This window comes from Mesocricetus auratus, unplaced genomic scaffold (genome assembly GCF_017639785.1).
Source record: "Mesocricetus auratus isolate SY011 unplaced genomic scaffold, BCM_Maur_2.0 Super-Scaffold_6723, whole genome shotgun sequence".
Lineage (NCBI taxonomy): Eukaryota > Metazoa > Chordata > Mammalia > Rodentia > Cricetidae > Mesocricetus > Mesocricetus auratus.
The window spans coordinates 6288763-6309167 of record NW_024429183.1 but is presented as its reverse complement, the minus strand read 5'-3'; the positions used below and the strand labels follow the sequence as shown (position 1 = coordinate 6309167).

General features: G+C 48.3%; 1 protein-coding gene across 1 annotated transcript in view; it reads left to right on the top strand.

The window, feature by feature from the left end:
- The window catches only part of Plcg2 (phospholipase C gamma 2), a 129488-nt gene that overhangs the window by 7521 nt on the left and 101562 nt on the right, over nucleotides 1–20405 (top strand). The window lies entirely within an intron of this gene.

Below are 20405 nucleotides of genomic sequence, written 5' to 3'. Positions count from 1 at the left end.
TGTGCATATGGGGCAAATACTCTATCAAGTGAGCCATGCCTCCAGTTAACAAGATTTTTTTTATAGAAATTTCTTTATTTGTGTGCATGTGTGTTTGGCATCCATGTGAAGATCAGAAAATAAGTTATAGGAGTTGACCCTGTCTTTCTATCACATGGATCCCAGGGATCAAACTTCAGTCATCAGTCTTGGTGGCAAGTGCCTTCACCCACAGAGCCATCTTGGCAACTCCGCCCCGCAATAGCTTTTCATGGAAAAACTATAATGTACCTTTGAAATAGTAGTGCTCAGGGTTCTGAGGCAGGGGGGAGTGTAAATTCGAGGGCTACATAGTGAGATCTTATCTAAGAAAGAAAGTACACTTAGAAGTTAGGGGATTAATTTACAAGTGACTTTCACCTCTGACCCTTCACCCCTATCCTACACATAGCTCTGTCGTAGCTTCTTCCTTGTGGTTGGGATACACACCGTGAACAATAGCAAGTAGGGTGGGAAAGACTTACTTCAGCTTACAGGTAGAGCTCATTTCTGAGGAAAGGCAGGGCAGAAATGAAGAGACACTTGAAGAACACCACTCGTTAGCTCTGCTAAGGGTGATACCTCCCACTGTGCGCTGGGCCCTCCAGCTTCCAGGAGCAATTGAGGAAATACCCCACGGACAGGCTACTGTGGATGCAGTTTCTTTTCCAAGGAACTCTTACTGTGGAAGGTTGACAGCAGGAGCTAAGGCGTCAAGCTTATAAATTGCTTATTTTGTCTTCTGCTAATCTGTGTTCCGGTAATGGAGGTTTGTTTGTTTATTTGATGCAAAGGGGAACCACTACCTTCTGCTCCTTGGTTTCTTTTTGCCTGGGGCTGGCTCCTTGTCAGCACACAGATCTGTCCCCTGCTTTCAGTTTAAACTGGCCTGGCTACCAGTTTAACCTGGAATGGGATTTGTGCTGTTTCCAGCCATTTGTCACTAGCTGCTGCAATGTTTCTCTCTCTCTCTCTCTCTCTCTCTCTCTCTCTCTCTCTCTCTCTCTCTCTCTCTCTCTCTCTCTCTCTGCAGTCTTCTTAAAAAGTCATGATTTTATTGAAGCAAAATCAACTTAACATGCTTACAGTTCATGATTTAAAGAGACAATGCAAAATCTAGGTGTGGTGGCTCAAACCAGTAGTAGTCTTGGCCCTCTGGAGGCAGGAAGATTATGGGTTCTAGAGAATGCTGGGCCAGGTATAAGTGGCATGCGCCATTTTTTGTTTATTTTTTGGGACAGGGTTTCTCTGTGTCACCCAGGCTAGCCTCAACTCAGAGATCTACCTGCCTCTGCTTTTCCAGGTGTTGGGATTAAAGACACCGCTGCCAGGTTTGTGACATGACATGTACCTTTAATCCCAGCACTCGGGAGTCAGAGTTCCAGGACAGTCAGGGATATGTAGATAAGAGACCTTGCACAGAGAGAGAGAGAGAGAGAGAGAGAGAGAGAGAGAGACAGAGAGAGAGAGAGAGAGACAGAGAGAGAGAGACAGAGAGAGACAGAGAGAGACAGAGAGACAGAGAGAAAGACAGAGAGAGAGAAAGACGAGAGAGAGAGAGAGAGAGAGAGAGAGAGAGAGAGAGAGAGAGAGAGAGAGAGAGAGAGAGAGAGAGAGAGACATGGTGGCACACACCTATAATCCCAAAGCTGGGGAGGCTGACCAGAGGGTCCTTGGTGCTTGCTTGTCAGCCGGCCTAGTGCCAGTCAGTGAGGTGCAGGCTCAGCAAGGAACCTTGTCTCAAAATGTAGGGTGGGGAGTGGTCGAGGAAGACACCAGTCGTTGACATCCTCCTGCATGCGACAAGGGCCACCATGGTGGTAAGTATATTTAAATTTATGTCATCACTGCCATGGTCAATTCTGGAACATTTTCAATACGTGGCCCTGTGCTCCAGACCCTCTTCCTCTGGCTCCCTCCTACTGACTCTCCCCTAGCCCTGAATCTGTTTTCTGTTTCTACAGATGCCGCAGTTGTGGCCATTTTGTGGGAATGGAATCCTGTTTGTTTATGGCCTTTTCGTGTGGATTCTTTCTGTTTCATATTTTAAGATTTATCCACTTCTTAGTGTGGAATGGAATTTTATTCTTTTAGACATCCAGGTAATATTCTACAGTAGAGCTATCCTACATAAAAAATTGTTCATCTGTTCATTTTAGGTAGTTGAATGGTTTCTGTCTTCTATCTAATTTGAAGAGTGTGACTCTGAGCATTTGTGGTTTTTATTTTATTTTATTTGACTGTCCTGGAACTCACTTTGTAGACCAGGCTGGCCTTGAACTCACAGAGATCCGCCTGCCTCTGCCTCCCGAGTGCTGGGATTAAAGGCGTGCGCCACCAACGCCTGGCCACTGCTATCTTTTTAAGGAAAACTTTTAAAGATTTAGAATATTTTTAAAGATTTAAAATCAGTTTTTCTATTTTTAAAGATTTATTTATTTTTCACACTTAAATTTATCCATCTAGCTCTGTGCCTGCGTGAGTTTATGTGCACTGGTGTGCAGGTGTCCACGGGCATCCGAAGGTCATGTGGTGTGGGTGCTGGCAACTCAATCCAGGCCCTCTGCAAGAACAGTGAGTGCTCTTAGTCATGGAGTCTTCTCTCCATCCCTGGTGTATAGGTTTTTATGTGGATCCCCTGCTGCCCATTCCCATATGCTTGCTGTGAAATTCATGGGTCGTAATGCAGAGGGCAATGCAACCTTCGCTTCGTTCCGTGTGGATGTCTAAGGTCAAGGGTACAGTGTTTTCACTGTATAGGGCAGCTTGGTATCACGCCACAAAAGAAACAGCTTCACTTTGCAATTGAGCCGTGAGCCACACCATCAGTCACACTGCCATAGACTTCTATTCTTGTCCATTCACTGATAGAATTAATTTGTTAATAAGATTTTTAAAGAAATTTTATTATAATTAGCGCGTGTGTGTGCATGTGTGTGTGAGCATGTATTGCCCTTTTCCCTCTCAACCTATCTTAGTTTGGAGACAGCAGTGCCAGGTGCCTGATAGGACTGTGGCAGTTTCTAAATTAGATGCAAATCCTCCGGAGCCCACAGTGCCCTGCTTGGGACCAGTAGGTGTCTTGACTTCCTGTTTGCCAGCTTGACCTTTCTGTGTTTGCACTGCTTTATCTGTAGATGGCAACAGGGTTGCTACTGCAAACCAGCAATGAGAGGCCAGTATCTGAGGGGCTCTCCCGCTCCACAGCATTTGATAAACTTCTGCCGATGCTAGCGGATGCTCCTCCCCGATTTCTCCAGTCATTATTGCTGCTTCTGCTTTCCCAGGCAGTTAAAGTATATACCCTCCTTGCCTGGGTATTTCTGGTGGGTAGAGGAGCCAGATTTAGAAAAGGACACAGGCATCGTGACTTCAAATGGGCTGTGATTGGTATTCCTGCTTAGTGAGGGTGTCTGTGGAGAGGCAGAAAAGCCATTGAGACAAAACACTTAGACAAGAAGCTCCTCTGGACCCTTGGAAGGAGCAGGCCTTAGGACTGACCAGAGACAGTCCCTTCTAGTCTCCTGTTGTGAGTGATGAATGAACAGCCCCAGCATTCCTTTAAGGGATCTGCTGGCCGCTGTGGGGTCTGGAGGGAATGGGCATATGTGAGGATTATATGGGCATGATTTTAGGGCCCTTAGCAAGTGGGGTGTGAGTTTTGGATAAATGCATTTATTAGTTATTGTCTTAGTCGCTGTTCTATTGCTGTGGAGAGACACCATGACCAAGGCAACCTATGCATTTAGTTGGGGCTCCCTTACAGTTTCAGAGGCTCAGTCCTTTATTATGGTGGGGAGCAGGGCAGCAGGCATGGGGCTGGAGGAGTAGTTGTGAACTACATCTCAACTACTTGAAAAAGAGAAAGAGAAACAGGGACCGGGTCTTAAAGCTCACCCCAGTGACATCCTTCCTCCAACAAGGCCACACCTTCTAATCCTGCTAATCCTATTAAAGAGTGTCACTCCCAGGTGACTCAGCATTCAACTACAAGAGCCTATGGAGGCCATTCTTTTTTTTGGGGGTGGGTGGGGGAGGTTTGACACAGTTTCTCTGTGTAACCCTGGGTGTTCTGGAACTCTCTTTGTAGACCAGGCTGGTCTGTAACTGAACTCCAGATCTACATGTCTCTGCCTCCCAGATGCTGGGATTAAAAGCTTGTGCTACCCTCTCCACGACTTACCCCCCCCACCATGGGGGCCACTCTTATTCAAATCACCAGTTATTTTTCTCATTACTGTGGCAAATTCCTGACAAGGAGCAAGTTTAAAGAGGGAGGCTTTATTCTGGAGCACAGTTTGAGGACATAGACAGTCGTGGTGGGGAAAACATGGCAGCAGAGGCTTGAGGTAGCTGGTCCCTCGGCACCCTTAGTCACAGGAACACTGGTGCTCAGTTTGCCTTCTCCTTTATGTTCAGTCAGGGACCCCAGTGTGCGGGATGGTGCCGCCCACGTTCGGGAGGCATCTTCCCACTGAGTTAACCAAGTCTAGAAAACCCCTCACAGCTATGTCCGGAGCTCTGTTTCAGAGCGATTGGAGTCTTGTCAAGTAAACAGTGAGGATTAATCATCTCAGTAGGTATGACAACCCACTTGTAGGCCTGTGGAGGTACCCAGTCCTGCCACCTAGGGCAGTGACTGGTTTACTGTCAGAGTAGTTTGCCTCCCCCACCCCTCCAAGAGCATGTGACAATGTCTAGAGCCATGCTTAGCTGTCACAGCTGAAATCAGGGTGCCACTGACACCCAGTGCATAGATATCAGGGCACGGGACAGCCTCTCCACAGAGGACTCTCTGGCACAGTGAGTTAGTGGGACTTCGGTGACAAGCCATGCTGAGCTTACATGCTGGCTTTACTTCAAGCTGTGGAGTGTCATGGGCATCAGCAATTTTCCCTGGAAATGTCTGTAGGAGTTTTCTCCTGTTTCTATTTGCCCTCAGACTGAGTATAGATTCTGCTGAAGAGAAAAGGGAAGAGGGGAGGAGAGGAGAGGAGAGGGAGGAGGAGGGGAAGAGGGATGAGAAAGAGGAGAAATGGAGTTTCTGCCCAAGAGAGAAGGTGAGGCAGAGAGTAGCTGTGTCAGGACTGTGTGATTTTGTGCGATTGCTGGGCTTTGTGCTTGGTGACCGCAGGAAAGGAGACATTTATCTGGGTGTATGGACCAGTGGGAACCCAATGGTGAAAAGGGAAGGCCTTACAGCAGGGGAGTTACCTTGTGTGGAGAGTGAGGGGCAGGATTGCCAGCTGGCTGGCAAGGATGGCATATTGAAGCAGGGTCTGTGGTAGTCGTAGATGCAATCGAGCAGATTGTGGGTCAGACAGGGAAAGGACTCAGTTGTATTCCTTGTGGCCTGGCCAGAGGCATTTTGTGGTGGTACTTAGCTGGTGAGTTTTTGGGTCTGGTGATGATGATGGTGACAGTGGTGCTGATTGTGATTGTTGATGGTGGTGGTGGAGGAGGTGGTGGAAGAGACTTTGGTAATAAGGATGATGGTGTTGGTGACAATGACGATGTTGGTGAGAGCAGTCTAATAATGTTCACTGTGTGCTGGTCCCTGAGTAAACATATCCTGTACAACAGATTGTCCAATCTTCATGGCAATTAAACAATAGGAATTACATCCATGTCATTTATGTATGAGGAGATTAAGCCCTGGGGGACCAGTTGATATGCTACAGTGCAAGGATAGGCTGGTAGCCTCAAATCTTCCTGCTCAACATTGCCACTGTCTCCCCAGTATGCTTAAGTATGTTTTCATTCTGTATGCAGCATGAAAGTTCCCAGTGTGGGCCCAGATTGGGATTCCGTTTTGGCCTTTTTTTGTCTTCTTCTCTCCCTCCTTTCTTCCTTTCCTCTTCTCTTCCATTCTTCTCCCAAATAGGGTCTTCTGCAGTTCATGGTTCCCTTAAACTTGTAGAGTCTCCGGCCTCTACCTCCTCCATGCTGGGATTACAGGCGTGCACCACCATGCACAGCTTCTGGGGCTCTGGTTTTCTTATTGGGAAGACAGGGTCACGGTAGAGCATCTCCATTCCCAGGGTGTCACGGGACTGAACTCGTGAACACTTGTAAGAGTAGATGGGAGGTTCTAAGCAGGGCACCTCTAAAACAGTGACTCAAACACCAGGTCGCTAGCAGGTGCCAGTGTGTTGTGCCCAAGTTGTGAAGATCCCCATAGACCACCAGGGAGACAGACCCACCAAACTGCAAAAGCAAGGTTTTATTGTTCATCCAACCATGACAGGGACCCCTGGCTAGCTGTTGCAGCAGCCTGCAGAGGGAGCAAAGTTCCCTGTCTACTGCTAGGTTTTAAAGGCAAAAATTACAGGACTACATCAGTAGGTATGTGTTGGTTTCTGATTGGCTGACATTTGTTAACAATCAGGAGAATTTCTCAAAGTCATATTTTGGCATGAAATACCTGTGTACCAATTATTTTTAATGGTCAGTGCTGAGAGGGAACATTCTGTGGTTTCTATGGCATTGTCTTGTTACTTGCAAGTGGCCTGTTGTACACAGATACCAGTAGTTTTCAGAACTATATCCTGGAGACTACAGGGGAGTTTTCGGTCTCCCCTGGAGTTTCTTTTGTGGCCAAACAGTTCTCAGGAACCAAGTATCTAGGAGGCTGGGGGCTGGGGGTAGTGTCTGGAGTTTCTTGTGTTTAGTTTTGGCCCTAGGCTCTGGGAGGCCAGAGGATCTGGAGTTTCCTTGTGTCAGAGGCCTGTGTGTCTTTTCTGTAGCCTGTCACGGTTGCTAAAGCAGGAGTTGAGTGAGGGTCTGGTCCCTTGAAGTGCAAGAGAGATGGAGGGAGCCTCAGGTGTAACCTGTAACCTGTACATGTTGGTGGGGTCTGCCTCCTGCTATGCTGTGGCCAAGTTGGGGATCCTGCCAGAGTAGACCCAGGTTGTAAGGCTGTGTGCTGGGCAGCCTGGCTCCATGCCTCCTTCCTTCCACAGGCTTGGCAGGCCTGGACTGTTCTGGGCTTACAGAAGCGTGCACAGGCAGTACATGGCCCTGCAAAGAGCTCCAAGTGCTGTCAGTTCAGCATACGTCTGCCTCTGCATCCGTGAGAAGCTGGGAGCTGCAGCTTGCACCTCTAGTTGCTCTGGTGGTCATGGGTGGGTGTATATTTTGGGTGGTGGAGTGCTTATGTGAGGGATTGTGTGCTGAGAAAAGAGAAAATGGGAACTTAGTAATCTGTAGAAAAGAAAGTAGCAACATTACCTTGGCAGGAGGAGGAGGGGCTAGCCAGCACTCAGACTCCAAGAGGGGCGGGGCCGGGGGTGGAGTGGGGTGAGGAGGCAGGGTGGGTGCCTTTCCTCCAGTCTCAGGAGCTGAGGTCTCTGTGGTCTCTGCAGCATCTGCAGCCTGGACTGCTGCCAGCCTCTGCCCCTGTTGAGTCATGCAATGGCACCCGTGGGGAAGACTCCTGTCCCAAAGGTAGCAAGAAGTACTGGCCAGGTGTCCTGAGGGTTTGCTGTGGAAGTGAGCTCTTAGCTGTCCCTAAGTGAAACATGCCCCCGTCCCCCCAACTGTAGAGAAGTTTCATTAATTCATCGGTAGAAGCATTTAACGCTACAGCTGGGTGAGAACATCCACTTAGTCCTTCCATCTGGGAGAAGTGTGTCGAGATGTCTAAACTCTGTCCTTTTTTTTTGGTGAGATCTAGCTATGTTTTTACAAAATACCATCTTTTGTAATATACTCGAGATCTGCCCATTTTCATTCCTGTAGTTTCATGACAGTTATGTGATTATAAACTAATTGAGGATAATGTGGCAGGTGCTCCAGGCCGTAGAGCGAGGGTTTAGCTGGGCCTGAGGGCGTGGGCCTCTCCTTCTGGTCTGCTGTCCCAGCTGCTCAGGAGGTTGAGGCAGGAGGATCCCAGGTTCTAGGCCTGCCTGGACTCGAGAGTGAGTTCAGAGCTGGGTGTGGTATCTCCTCTCTATAAGTCCACATTTGAGAGGTGGAGGCAGGAGAACCAGGAGTTCCTCATCAGCTACACAGGGAATTCTTGAGGCAGCCTGGGCTATATGAGACCCTTCTTCCCCTCCCTTCAAAGCAAAACAAGAAAAAAGATACAGTAAATGCAAGGTCAGCCTGGGAAACATAGCAAGGCCATGTCTCAAAATAAAGCATTTAAAAAAGTATGTGTTGGGGTGGTGGCACAGCTTGGGCTGGCCGGATGGCTCAGTGGGTAAAGGGACCTATGTTAAGCCTGACTACAAGAACAAGAGTTTGATCCCTGGGACCCACATGGTGGGAGGAGAGAGCAAGCTTCCTCAGGCTGCCTTCTGACCTCACCTGCATGCCACAGGCATGCACACAAAATAAATGATGCAAAAGGGGCGGGGCCAGAGATCGGCTGGGATATAGGTCGGTGGTCCAGCACTTGCCTTTCACACCAGGGGTCCTAGATCTAATCCCTAGTGTGCAGGAAGAAAAGGAGAGGTTGTCAGGATCTGAGTGCCTGCTTTTAAATCTTGGCTCTAACAGTTTAGGAGATTTGATTTCCATCTGTAGAATGGGATGTTGTGATGCCCACCTACAGGAAGTCTGGAGTTTTAGGGGAGTTAGCTGTGTCCCACATCATGAGGTAGTGCTTAATGTATGATCCCGGCACGCAAGGTGAATAAGATGCTATTCAGTTCATAGCGGTAGATCTGTAAAGCCCTCTCCCAGAAGACACTCACGTTATAAGCCCTGGAACCTTTGAATGTGTTGCCCTCCCTGTCAAAAAGCTCTTGGCAGAGGTGGCTGTGTGAAGGGTCTTGAGATGGGTCAATGGTCCTGAATGATGGAGCTAGGTCTGATATAACCACAAAGGTTCTTAGGGGTGTGGTCAGAGTCCGAGAGAGAGAGAGAGAGAGAGAGAGAGAGAGAGAGAGAGAGAGAGAGAGAGAGACAGAGACAGAGAGAGAGAGAGAGACAGAGACAGAGACAGAGAGAGACAGAGACAGAGAGAGAGAGAGACAGAGACAGAGACAGAGACAGAGAGAGACAGAGACAGACAGAGAGAGAGAGAGAGAGAGAGAGAGAGAGAGAGAGAGAGAGAGAGGCATGTGGTATTTTGTTGGCTTTGAAGAAAGGGGTCACAAGCCAAGGAGTACAGGCAATTCTAGAAACTGGAACCATCAAGGGAGCTAGTTTCTGAACCTTCCCAAAGAACCGTCCTGTTCAGAGCTGTGAGTTGATGAATTTGAGTTGTCTTAAGCTATGTGTTACTGAATGGGAACTAATACGTTCACTTAACCAGTGTGGATAAGTGGGAACGCTGGCTTTAGGCCTTCTCTATTTTTATGGTCTATTTTTCTAAAAAGACAGCTAGGTCTTGCACACACCCCTCCCTCCCTAAAGAAGTTAGGATGCTGATTCAGTAGTGATATTTGCACATCTATAATCCCAGCTCTTTGGAAGCAGAGTTAGGAGGATCACTGTAAATTTAAGACTAGCCTGGTCTACACATGAGATACCAGGCCAACCTGGTCTACCTAATATCAGGTCAACCAGTGCTGCATGGTGACATCCTGTCTCAAAACAAAGATTTAATCTGCAATAAACATGTTTTTTGTTTGTCTTGCTACAAAAAAACAAAACAACAACAACAACAAAAAACTGGGAATTATGTAGCCCTCAAACAACTTGCATTTTCTTCTGGGTCTGAGGATTGTTTGTGCAGATATTAGAAGCTTTAGCAGTAAACCTTTTATGTTCTTGTGTGTGCGCATGGGCATGGAGGTCCGAGGACTCCAGGCGTCTTCCTTAATTACTCTCTACTTTGTTTCTTGAGACAGGGCCTCTCACTGAAGTTAGCTGTCTTAACTGGGCTGGCTTCCTGTGATTCAGGGATCCTCCAGTCTCCATCTCTCTGGTAGGGGATTACAGATGTGCACTCCAACCCAGTTTTTAAAATGTTGTTTTCTGAACTCAGGTCCTTGAGATAGAGCAAACGCTCTATCCATTGAGTCATCTCTCAGCTTCCCAGTATTTTATTTAAACATATTTCACTATCTGGGCGGCGGTGGCGCACGCCTTTAATCCCGGCACTCGGGAGGCAGAGGCAGGCGGATCTCTGTGAGTTCGAGGCTGGGCTGGACCAACAGCCTCCAAAACAATACAGAGAAACCCTGTCTCGTAAAAACAAAAACAAAAACAAAACAAAACAAAACAAAAAACCCCACACATATTTCACTCACATTCGTGTTGTAGACCCAGCCTTTCAATGTCTGGTTGTGAAAATCTGCCCTTTGCCAGTCTGTCCTCCATGTTGTTTGAAATGAGAGTCCCACTTTTTGGATATTACGTAGTCTCATGTTTTCCTATGTCAAATGTTGATTCTGGGAACTTTTTTCCAAAATAGCTTAACTTAGGCAAGTTCTCTGCATTTCTCGTGGGATAGATGTCTAAACACCGCTGTGTGGTGGGCTTGGGCACAGTGTGGTCAGTTTTCCCCAGGAGACTTGTATCTTCTACATCTGTCACCCACGTTCGCCAGGGCACAGACTTCAGCTTTTAGAGGCCGACGGTTGAGTGGCAGAAACAGTGTGTGTGTGTTTCCTTCCCGCCCCCAGGGTGTTTGTTCTGGCCCCGGCCCCCAAACCTCAGGACCCAGCAGGCTCCTCTTGGCTGGGGGATTGTATGTGGAGCCTGCCTCAGCATCAGCTTCATGGTGTGAGGATGGGAAGGCTCTGGAACCTTTCCTGTGGCTGAGGTGGCCAGCCCATCCTTTCTTTTAATCCACTTGTCAGGCCTGGGAAGTAGATGCTTTCGAGTCTCCTCACTGTGAGAGGTCTGATGTGGAGGGAAGTCAGGCAGGCCCAGGAGGGCTTGGGGACTGGAGTTCCATCCCCAGAACCCAAGTAAAACAGCTGGGTGTGGTTGGTCCATGTTTGTAATCCTACTGCCGGGGAGTGGAAGAGGAATGCATTCCTGGGACTTGCTGACCAGCCTCCCATCTCTCCAGGTGGGTGGCTCCTGAGGAACAACGCCTGAGTTTGACATATGGCTTTGACATGTACACATTTGCATGTGTAACTACATACATGATCACATGTGATGGCTAGTTTCACAAGATTATTTTAATTTATTTGTGTGTGTACATGTGAACGTGTTATGCCAGAGGACAGAGGATGACTTGGGAATCTGTTTTCTCCTTCCACTGGGATCAAACTCAGGTCCTCAGGCTTAGTGGCAGGCACCCTTACCTGCTGAGCTGGATCACTGACTGGGGTGGGGGGTAGTTTTGGTTGTCAACTTGGCATAAATGTGGAACTAGCTGGAAGGTCAACTCAATGAGGGGTGGTGGGTGTGTAGTAGGCTGTTCCGAGGGCACTTTCTTTTCTTTTCTTTTCTTTCTTTTTTTTTGGTTTTTCGAGGCAGGGTTTCTCTGTATTGTTTTGGAGGCTGTCCTGGAACTCGATCTGTAGACCAGGCTGGCCTGAAACTCACAGAGATTCCCCTGCCTCTGCCTCCCGAGTGCTGGGATTAAAGGCATGCACCACCAACGCCCGGCTGGAGGGCATTTTGTTAATTGGGCTAATTGAGGGGAAAGACCCTCTCTGAAGGTGGATTGCACCATTTCATAGGCTGGGCCCAGCACTGATTGAAAAGGAGTGAACTGACCACAGTGTGACCGTCTATCTGGAGCTCCTGCCACTAAGATGTCCTCACACAGAGGAACTGTGCCTGGATCTATGAGCTAAAACAAACCGGGCCTACCCTGAGGTGCCTTTTGTCCCAGCAGCGAAACTGAGGCTAAGACAGCACCATAGATGTGAGCACACACACACACACACACAGTGAGGACAGGACAGATGTGAGCACACACACACAGAGTGAGGACAGGACAGATGTGAGCACACACACAGAGTGAGGACAGGACAGATGTGAGCACACACATACACACACACTCTCTCTCCACCATAGATGTGAGCGCACACACACACACACACACACACACACACTCTCTCTCCACCATAGATGTGAGCACACACACACACAGTGAGGACAGGACAGATGTGAGCACACACACACACACACACACACACTCCACCATAGATGTGAGCACACACACACACACACTCCACCATAGATGTGAGCACACACACACATAGTGAGGACAGGACAGATGTGAGCACACACACACACACACACACACACACTCCACCATAGATGTGAGCGTGCACGCACAGTGAGGCTAGAGTGACTTTCCCATGGGGACATGGTTCCAATGGTAGGGTGTGAAGAATTCCAAGCAGAGCTGACCGGAGTGGATGGTTACTTGTTTGTTCTTCTAGCTTTGGCTCTAGTGGCCCCCAGGAGAAATTTAATAGCCGTGCGTTGTTGGATCCTCCTGCTTCCCCTTCAGGCTCAACCCCAAGCGTCTTCTCTGTCCCTCGAACTACCACTGAAATTTTAGTTTTTTTTACATTTACTGTGTGTGTGTGTGTGTGTGTGTGTGTGTGTGTGTGTGTGTGGGGGGGGATGGAACTGGGGTCTTTTGGATGGCAGCTGCCCCACTGTTGAGTCATACTCTCAGCCCTAAAGGTGCAGTGTTTGCAGGCAGCAGCCTACCTTTGCTTGTTCAGCTTTGGATGTCGCAGGGGAGGTGTGGCATAGACCCTCCTCATGTCACGTTTGGTGCTTCATCCCAGGCGTCTGTGTTTAGTGACTATGTCACCTCCTATCATCATTTCCTAAGTGCCCCCAACCTCCTCTGTCTGCCATTTGATCAGCGGTCCATGAGAGGAGCACAGAAAGGGTGTGTCAAAGCAGAACTGAGGTGACGGAGCAGCTGCCCTGTGTTAGCCTCCCTCTGGGCACCTGCAGGACGGAGGGATGGACATTCTCAGGTCGTGCTTAGGCATCACTATCGGCTTGTGACTCTTACCCGTTTTACTGACTCATAAAGGGATCTTGAGGAACCAGACAATGTCACCAGGCTCTTTGGGGAACTGCATCGGACAGTTGTCCCTAGTCACCTTGTGCCCCAAACCTTTAGATTAAGAGATAGAAAAGATAAGCTCCAGGCTGGGAGAGAATGTTGACAAAACACAGCTGACAAAGGACCTGTATCCAAAACAAGAGTTTCAGAACTCATCAGAGGACAGGCAACCCAGTTAAAAGTGGGCCAAAGATCTGAACCCCCTCCCTGCCCCCATCCACCTCCCTGTCTCCCTGTCTTCCATGCCACATGCAGCTGCTTCTGGGCCAGCGATGTTCAGATAACCCCAGTGCAGGTCATGTGTGCAGTTTAAAGACTGCTAGTTAACATATTAAAGAAGATAAGAAATAATGGATTAAGTATGCTGTATTTAACTCAATATAGCTGAAGTGTAGTTTTAACATATATACTGTAGTTAATGAGGTATTAAATAAAATTTATCTTATTATTTTGAATGTATGTTTTTCCTATGTGTATATGTGTACACCATGTGCCTGCCTGGTGTCTGCTGAGGTCAGAAGAGGGCATTGGATACCCTGAGACTGTAGTTACAGATGGTTATGAGCCATTATGTGGGTGCTGGGAATTGAACCAGGGACTCTGCAAGAGCAGTAAGTGCTAATAGCCATTGTGCCAACTCTTCAGCCCTGAGACATTTAAAAATCTTTACTTATTTTATGTGGATGGATACTTTGCGCACCACATGCATTCCTTGTGCCCATGGAGATCAGAAGACCCCCTGGAACTGGAGTTGTAAATGGTTGTGACTCACCATGTAGGTGCTGGGCACCGAACCCGGGTCCTCTGCTGCAAGAGTAGCAAGTGTTCTTAGCCACTGAGCCATCTTTGTAGTTCAATTAATGAGATATTTTACATTACTGCTTTTGGTCTGATTCTTCAAAATCCACTGATTTTTTTTGTTTGTTTGTTTTGTTTTTGAGACAGGGTTCTAACTTTTGTTTTGTTTTGTTTTTGTTTCTCAAGACAGGGTTTCTCTGTATAACAGCCCTAGTTGTACTGGAACTTCCTCTGTAGACCAGGCTGGCCTTGAACTCACAGAGATCCGCCTGCCTCTGCCTCCTGAGTGCTGGGATTAAAGGCGTGCGCCACCAACGCCCGGCCTCCCTCTGTCTTTTTATTGCTGGGATTATAGACATGTGTTATCACTCCTAGCGTGTGTGGGTGCGTGCGTGCGTGCGTGCGTGCGTGCGTGCGTGTGTGTGTGTGTGTGTGTGTGTGTGTGTGTGTGTGTGTGTGTGTGTATCCAGGAGGTGAAGTCAGGTGTCTATTTCAATTGCTTTCCACCTTAATTTTTTTTAAAATGGTTATTTATTTGGGTTTTCAAGACAGGGCTTCTTTGTGTAGCCCTGGCTGTCTTGGAACTCTCTCTGTAGTCCAGGCTCAAACTCAGGATCCCAAACTCACGAGATCCACCTGCCTCTGCCTCCTGAGTGCTGAGATTAAAGGAATGTGCCACCATCACCCCACAGCACCTTATTTATTTATTTTTAAATAAATATAATTAAATTTTGTCAACAAAACTTTTTACTTTTTTTTTTTTTTTGGTTTTTACGAGACAGGGTTTCTCTGTATTGTTTTGGAGGCTATCAGTCTAGCCCAGCCTCGAACTCACAACAGAGATCCACCTACCTCTGCCTCCCGAGTGCTGGGATTAAAGGTGTGCGCCACCACTGCCCGGCAACTTTTTACATTTTAATACATGTAGAATTTTACATCTAAGTAAAATGATGACACTTTCAAAATTTACCATTTATACAAGTTGTTACAGAGTAATAACCAGTGGGCTAAATAAGTAAAATTAACTGCACTGATTTAAAAATAAAAGTTGCTTATAAAAGGTTTAACATTTCTCTGGACATACAAAAGTATTTTTTTTCTTTTTTTTGAGACAGGGTCTCTCACTGAATGTGGAACTCACTTGATTGGCTAGGCTGACTGGCCAGCAATGCTCAAAGACCTTTCTGTGTCTGCCTCCCCATCACTGGAGTTACAAGCACTTGCTACCACACCCAGCTTTGTTTTATTTATTATATGTACAGTATTCTATTTGCACGTACGCTTGCGGGCCAGAAGAAGGTGTGAGATCTCATTATAGGTGGTTGTGAACCACCATGTGGTTGCTGGGAATTGAACTCAGGACCTCAGAAAGAGCAGCCAGTGCTCTGAGCCACTGAACCGTCTATCTCTGTAACCCCCACCATGCCTGGCTTGTGTGTGCATTCTGAGAATCGAGTTCAAGTCCTCATGCTTGTATAGCCAGTATTTTACTGAGTCTTTTTTCCAGCCATTGGCACTGGGTGAACGTGTGTGTGAGTGTGTGTGTGTGTGTGTGTGTGTGTGTGTGTGTGTGTGTGTGTGTGTGACCCTCCACTGTATATGTTGAGACAGGGTCTCTCTGAACCTGGAGCTCATTTTTTGACCAGTCTGAGTAGCTGGTTTGCTTCACTCTGGGATTAGATGTGATTGTGAAAAAAACAAAAAAACAAAACAAACAAACAAAAAAAACAAAACTTGCTCCATTCTGGGGCTGCCTGACCCCTGGGCTTTTATGTTGGTTCTAGGGATCTGAACTCTGGTCTGTATACTTGTTTAACAAGCACGTTACCCAGTGAGCCATCTCCTGGGCATCTCCCCAGACCCCAGAGTGTGTGTGTTACGTCTATATTACATACCAGCTGTCTCAATTCAGACCAATTCTCTGTAGCCTCTGGTAGGTGAGTACTGGAGTGTGTGGTACAGGTCTAGAAGGTGGCCCCATTCCTCATCTCCATCACCTGTTTCCTTACTCATCATGCTGTGCAGCGGTCTACATGTGGAAGTTGCTATGGTGATTACAGGCCACCCTGAACTCCACAAGGTCAGATATGGATACATGTGTGTGGTTCGGGAAAGTGGGGTGTGCATCTGTCTGGAGGTTGCGCCACCTGTCAGGGTACCTGCTCTGGCTTAGGTGTCTCTCTAGTGCACTGGTTGTCGATGGGGAATAGCATCCATTACAGCTGGTTCTACAGGACAATCTGCAGGCACAGGGCTCAGCTTGTCTGGTGAGTGATGATGGCGTCGATTGTGCCTGGGCAGAGAAATGGAATACGGAAGGGAAATCTTGAGGGCGGGGATGGTATTTGGAGTACGGATGGATGGATCCACTGAGTACCAATATTCACCTCTCTGCTGACCACAGACATGATTGTGATCAGCCACCTTAAGTTCTTGTCATGGCTTCTTTCTCTATGATATACACATAGTCTTTCAAATTGTGAGCTCAATTAAACCCTTCCTTCCTTAAGTTGCTTTTATTGGGGATCCTTGCCTCCCAACAGTGAGAAAAGTAATTAATACAATGTATGTTTTCAGCTCTTTTAGGCATTTGCTTGGCACTGGACTTGCTGGGATCTATGAGGTTTAACCTTTTGAGGAACAGCCAGGGCAGATGTCAGAGGGGCTGCACCATCTTCATCCCCAAGGCCCTTCTGGCTATCCTAAATTCCCCCTCAACCTCACAGGCAGTGAACCCATGCTGCTTTGAGGTTAGAACTTACAGAAGAAAGAGGTGGGAGGGTACTGTATACTGTGTTCCCAAAATGAGTCCTCGACCTACTGTTTGGCCGTGTAGACCACTGTCCCCCACTCTGTGACATGGGTTGTTGTGAGTCTCCTGGGAAGTGAAGAGAGAAAAGTATCCCACCCAGGGCAGTATATACCTATTGGCCCTGCCCTATGAGGGTTGATACCTGTGGGGTTGACAATATGGCCTGTAATCATCATAGCAACTTCCAGGTACCTCACATAATGGCTTGCTTAGTTTTCACATCGTCTCTCTAAAGCCTGTCTTTCCTTTTAATTGGGGAAGAAGATGACTGAAGTTTGCTTAGAGGACCTGGGAGAGCCACTTTGTATCTGAACTATTTGGACAGGTTGAGGTCTTTTGGTTGTTTGTTTTGCGCTGTTTTTTTTTTTTTTTTCTTCACAATCACATGGAGCCCAGTTTGGCACTGAATTTGTTACGTAGCCAAGGATGACCTTGAACACCTGATAATCCTGTCTCTACCTCTAATGCTAGGATTAAAAGCATGTGCCACACACAGTGTGTGCCGTCCCGGCGCTGAAGTGTGCGCCGTCCCGGCGCTGAAGTGTGCGCCGTCCCGGCGCTGAAGTGTGCGCCGTCCCGGCGCTGAAGTGTGCGCCGTCCCGGCGCTGAAGTGTGCGCCGTCCCGGCGTTGAAGTGTGCGCCGTCCCGGCGCTGAAGTGTGCGCCGTCCCGGCGCTGAAGTGTGCGCCGTCCCGGCGCTGAAGTGTGCGCCGTCCCGGCGCTGAAGTGTGCGCCGTCCCGGCGCTGAAGTGTGCGCCGTCCCGGCGCTGAAGTGTGCGCCGTCCCGGCGCTGAAGTGTGCGCCGTCCCGGCGCTGAAGTGTGTGCCGTCCCGGCGCTGAACCCAGTGCTTTGTGTATGCAGAGCATGTACTGTACCAGCTGAGCTGTGTCGCTGGCCTGGTGGGCTGGTTTTGTGGCAGGAGCTGTTGGTGCCTGTCCTTGTCCCATCAGCACGCATGCATGTTCAGGCCACTCAATGCCAAGATCAAGTGCTCTGACTGAGGTATCCACTCAGCTGTGGCTTAGGGAAGACCTCAAGCTTGGGGAGCTGGTGCCATAGCTGAGGGAGCTTGAAAGATGGTACCCAGCCCCCTCCCCCTCATCTACATGGGGTGCCTATTCTGTTCTGGCTTACAGGATCCTCACCCGGGGTCATGGTCTCTACCACACCTTCTTACAGCTGTGTTCCCTTTCCTGCCTCCCTGTGTTACCCTGGTCCCTGAGATTCTGTCCAGACAAATCATGCATGGACCTCCCTGTCCCAGACTCTGCTTCTGGGGGAGCCACGAAGGCCAGAGTGGGGCTGCTATTGGCCTTATAGCTTTCTTGTCCCTGGAGGGTGTGTGCCTGTGTTTGCTGTGATTTTTCCTCTCAGCATCTTCGATGCAGCTGGTGAATCTGTAGCATTCATGATGTTTTATACAAAGTTGGGATTATCCGTACACATGCCCAGGAACATCCTGCCTTATTTTGGCCCTCAGGCTGCTTCATTTTTTTGTGCTTTTGGTGATTTAGCTGTTTGTGTTGTTACGTCATGTGTGTGCATCTGTATGGAGATCAGAGGATAGTTTGAGGGAGTCAGTTCTCTATTCCACCATGTGGGTCCCTGGGAATGGAACACAGGTGGTCACTCATTACCAGCGGCACCATCTTGATCCTATTTCTTGCTGTTCTTTTAAATCACATTGATTAATTGTACATGTGTGTTGGTGTGAGCATGTCATAGTGTGTTTTGGAGGTCAGAGGATAACTTGAAGGGGTCAATTTTTTGCTTCCATCAATGGGTTCTGGAGATGAAACTCAAGTTGCCAGTCTTGGCAGCAAGTACCTTATACCCACGGGGCTATCTCACCGGTCCCAGTCTTGCTGCTTAAAGTGGCTCCAAGCACAGTGCCTTTCTCTGTCATTTCTCCAGTCCCTCTTTACCTTACTCACTATCCACTGAATAACCATTGCTTCCCCACCAACAAGCTAGTGACTGTTTTGAACAGATGGAAGGAGACATAGTGTTTATATTGTGTCTTATCCTTCGCTGGTGATGAGCAAGCAGACACTGGCCACCACTCAGATGAGTGCATCATAGTGAAAATGAGGGTGATTTCTGATGCTTTAGGGGGACCCTGGGAAGTTTTGTACCTTTCTCAGGAAAGCATCCGTAAAGGACTGGCTTGAGTGGTACCCTCTTCATGTGTTGGTAGGAAAACACAATGTATTCTTGGGTCTGGGAACAAATTAGGGATGACATTGCTTGTCTTTGGCAATACAGCAAAACCCATCAAATAACAGGCTCAGAAAAACCCCCCAGTGGGCGAGGATTTCAGGAGGGCTCAATGGATAAGTGTGTCTGTGCCTCAACTGGTGTTGACCAAAGACCCTCACCCAGACAGTCTGGTGAAGGCTGGGGTGGAGGGTACGTGACAGCAGAAGGTAGGGGTCATTCTGCCATGTCATCTCAGTCAAAGCAAACTCAAGGCTGGTTCTCACAGGGTAGACTGTGGTAGCTAGGAGCAGCTCACCAGGCCTTGGCCTCAGAGTACTAAGGCCCCTGGTGACGTGTCAGTAGTGGTGGCTGTGGTGTGTTGTTCCTTATGTGGTCTCTCCCTCCGAGGCAGTCCAGCGAACTTTCCCATATGGTAGGCTCAAGGACGTGTGCTCTTAGGAGTAGACCGAGGGCCTCAAGGTTTCTTGAGGTCGAGTTCTGATTTCCACAGTTTCACTTTTGTCTTGTCCTCTTAATGGCCAAAGTGGGTCACTAAGCCGGGGAATGCAAGTAGACTAGTTTTGGCGGAAGCAGCTAGGGAGGTGGCAGCCTTGTCCTTGTGTTTCGGTGTCTCATGGTGGCCTCCTTGACCACCGTTGACCTGGGAGGTGCTGTTTACCCCCTTCTCGTGGGCTTTGAAGTGGCCTTGGATCCTGCATCTGGTTTGTTTGTTGTTGCCACAGGAAACAAGCTAGTGATAGGCGCTTCCAGGCCTCACCTGCCCTTCAAGACCCTGATGTCATTTGTGGAGCGTCAGAGCAGGCATTGTGATTCTTAACACATTGTTTTGTTGTTACCTTTTTATTTTTTATAAGTTTTCATATAATATATTTGGATCGTATTTCCCCCTCCCCAAATTCCTCCCAAATCCTTCTTACCTCCCTACCCACCCAACTCTGTCTGTCTTTCTCTCGTTGAAACAAAAATAAAATAAAATTCTTTTTAAATGTTTTTGTTTGTATGTGATAGGCACACATGCTTGTGCTATGGCCGGTGGGAGGGCACCTGGCGTCGTTCCGCCTTACTGACTTTCACTGTTGCTCTCCACCCTCACCCTCACTGGAGCTGCTGTTTGTTGGCTGAACTGGCTGGCCAGTGAGTCCCAGTGATCCTTCTGTTTGTGTCCCTCACATCCCATCTGCCTTTTAGTGCCGAGGTTACAGTGTGGCCATGCCTGGCTTCTTACATCGACTCTGAGGATCCGAACTCGGGTCTTCATGCCCATTGAGTCATCTGCCCAGCCTGCTTGTTCTGAGACAGGACCTCATTATTCCAGGCAGGCTTTGAAAGCATTATGCAGCCGAGGGTCAGGCAGCATGGCTGATTCTCCTGCCTCTTCCTCCCTAGTGCCGGGATTACAGGCATGCACTGCCATGCCCCGTTTATGTGGTGCTGGGGGTCAAGTCCGGGATTCTGTGCATGCTAGGCAAGCCCTCTACCAACTGAACCATATCTGCAGCCCTTTTCACGTGTTGATTGAGGACACACTATGTATCAGGCCAAGGCAGGTAAGCCTTGTTGGATAGTTGGACTTGTGACTCTTCGTCTTTGGGGGGGAGGGGGGTGAGA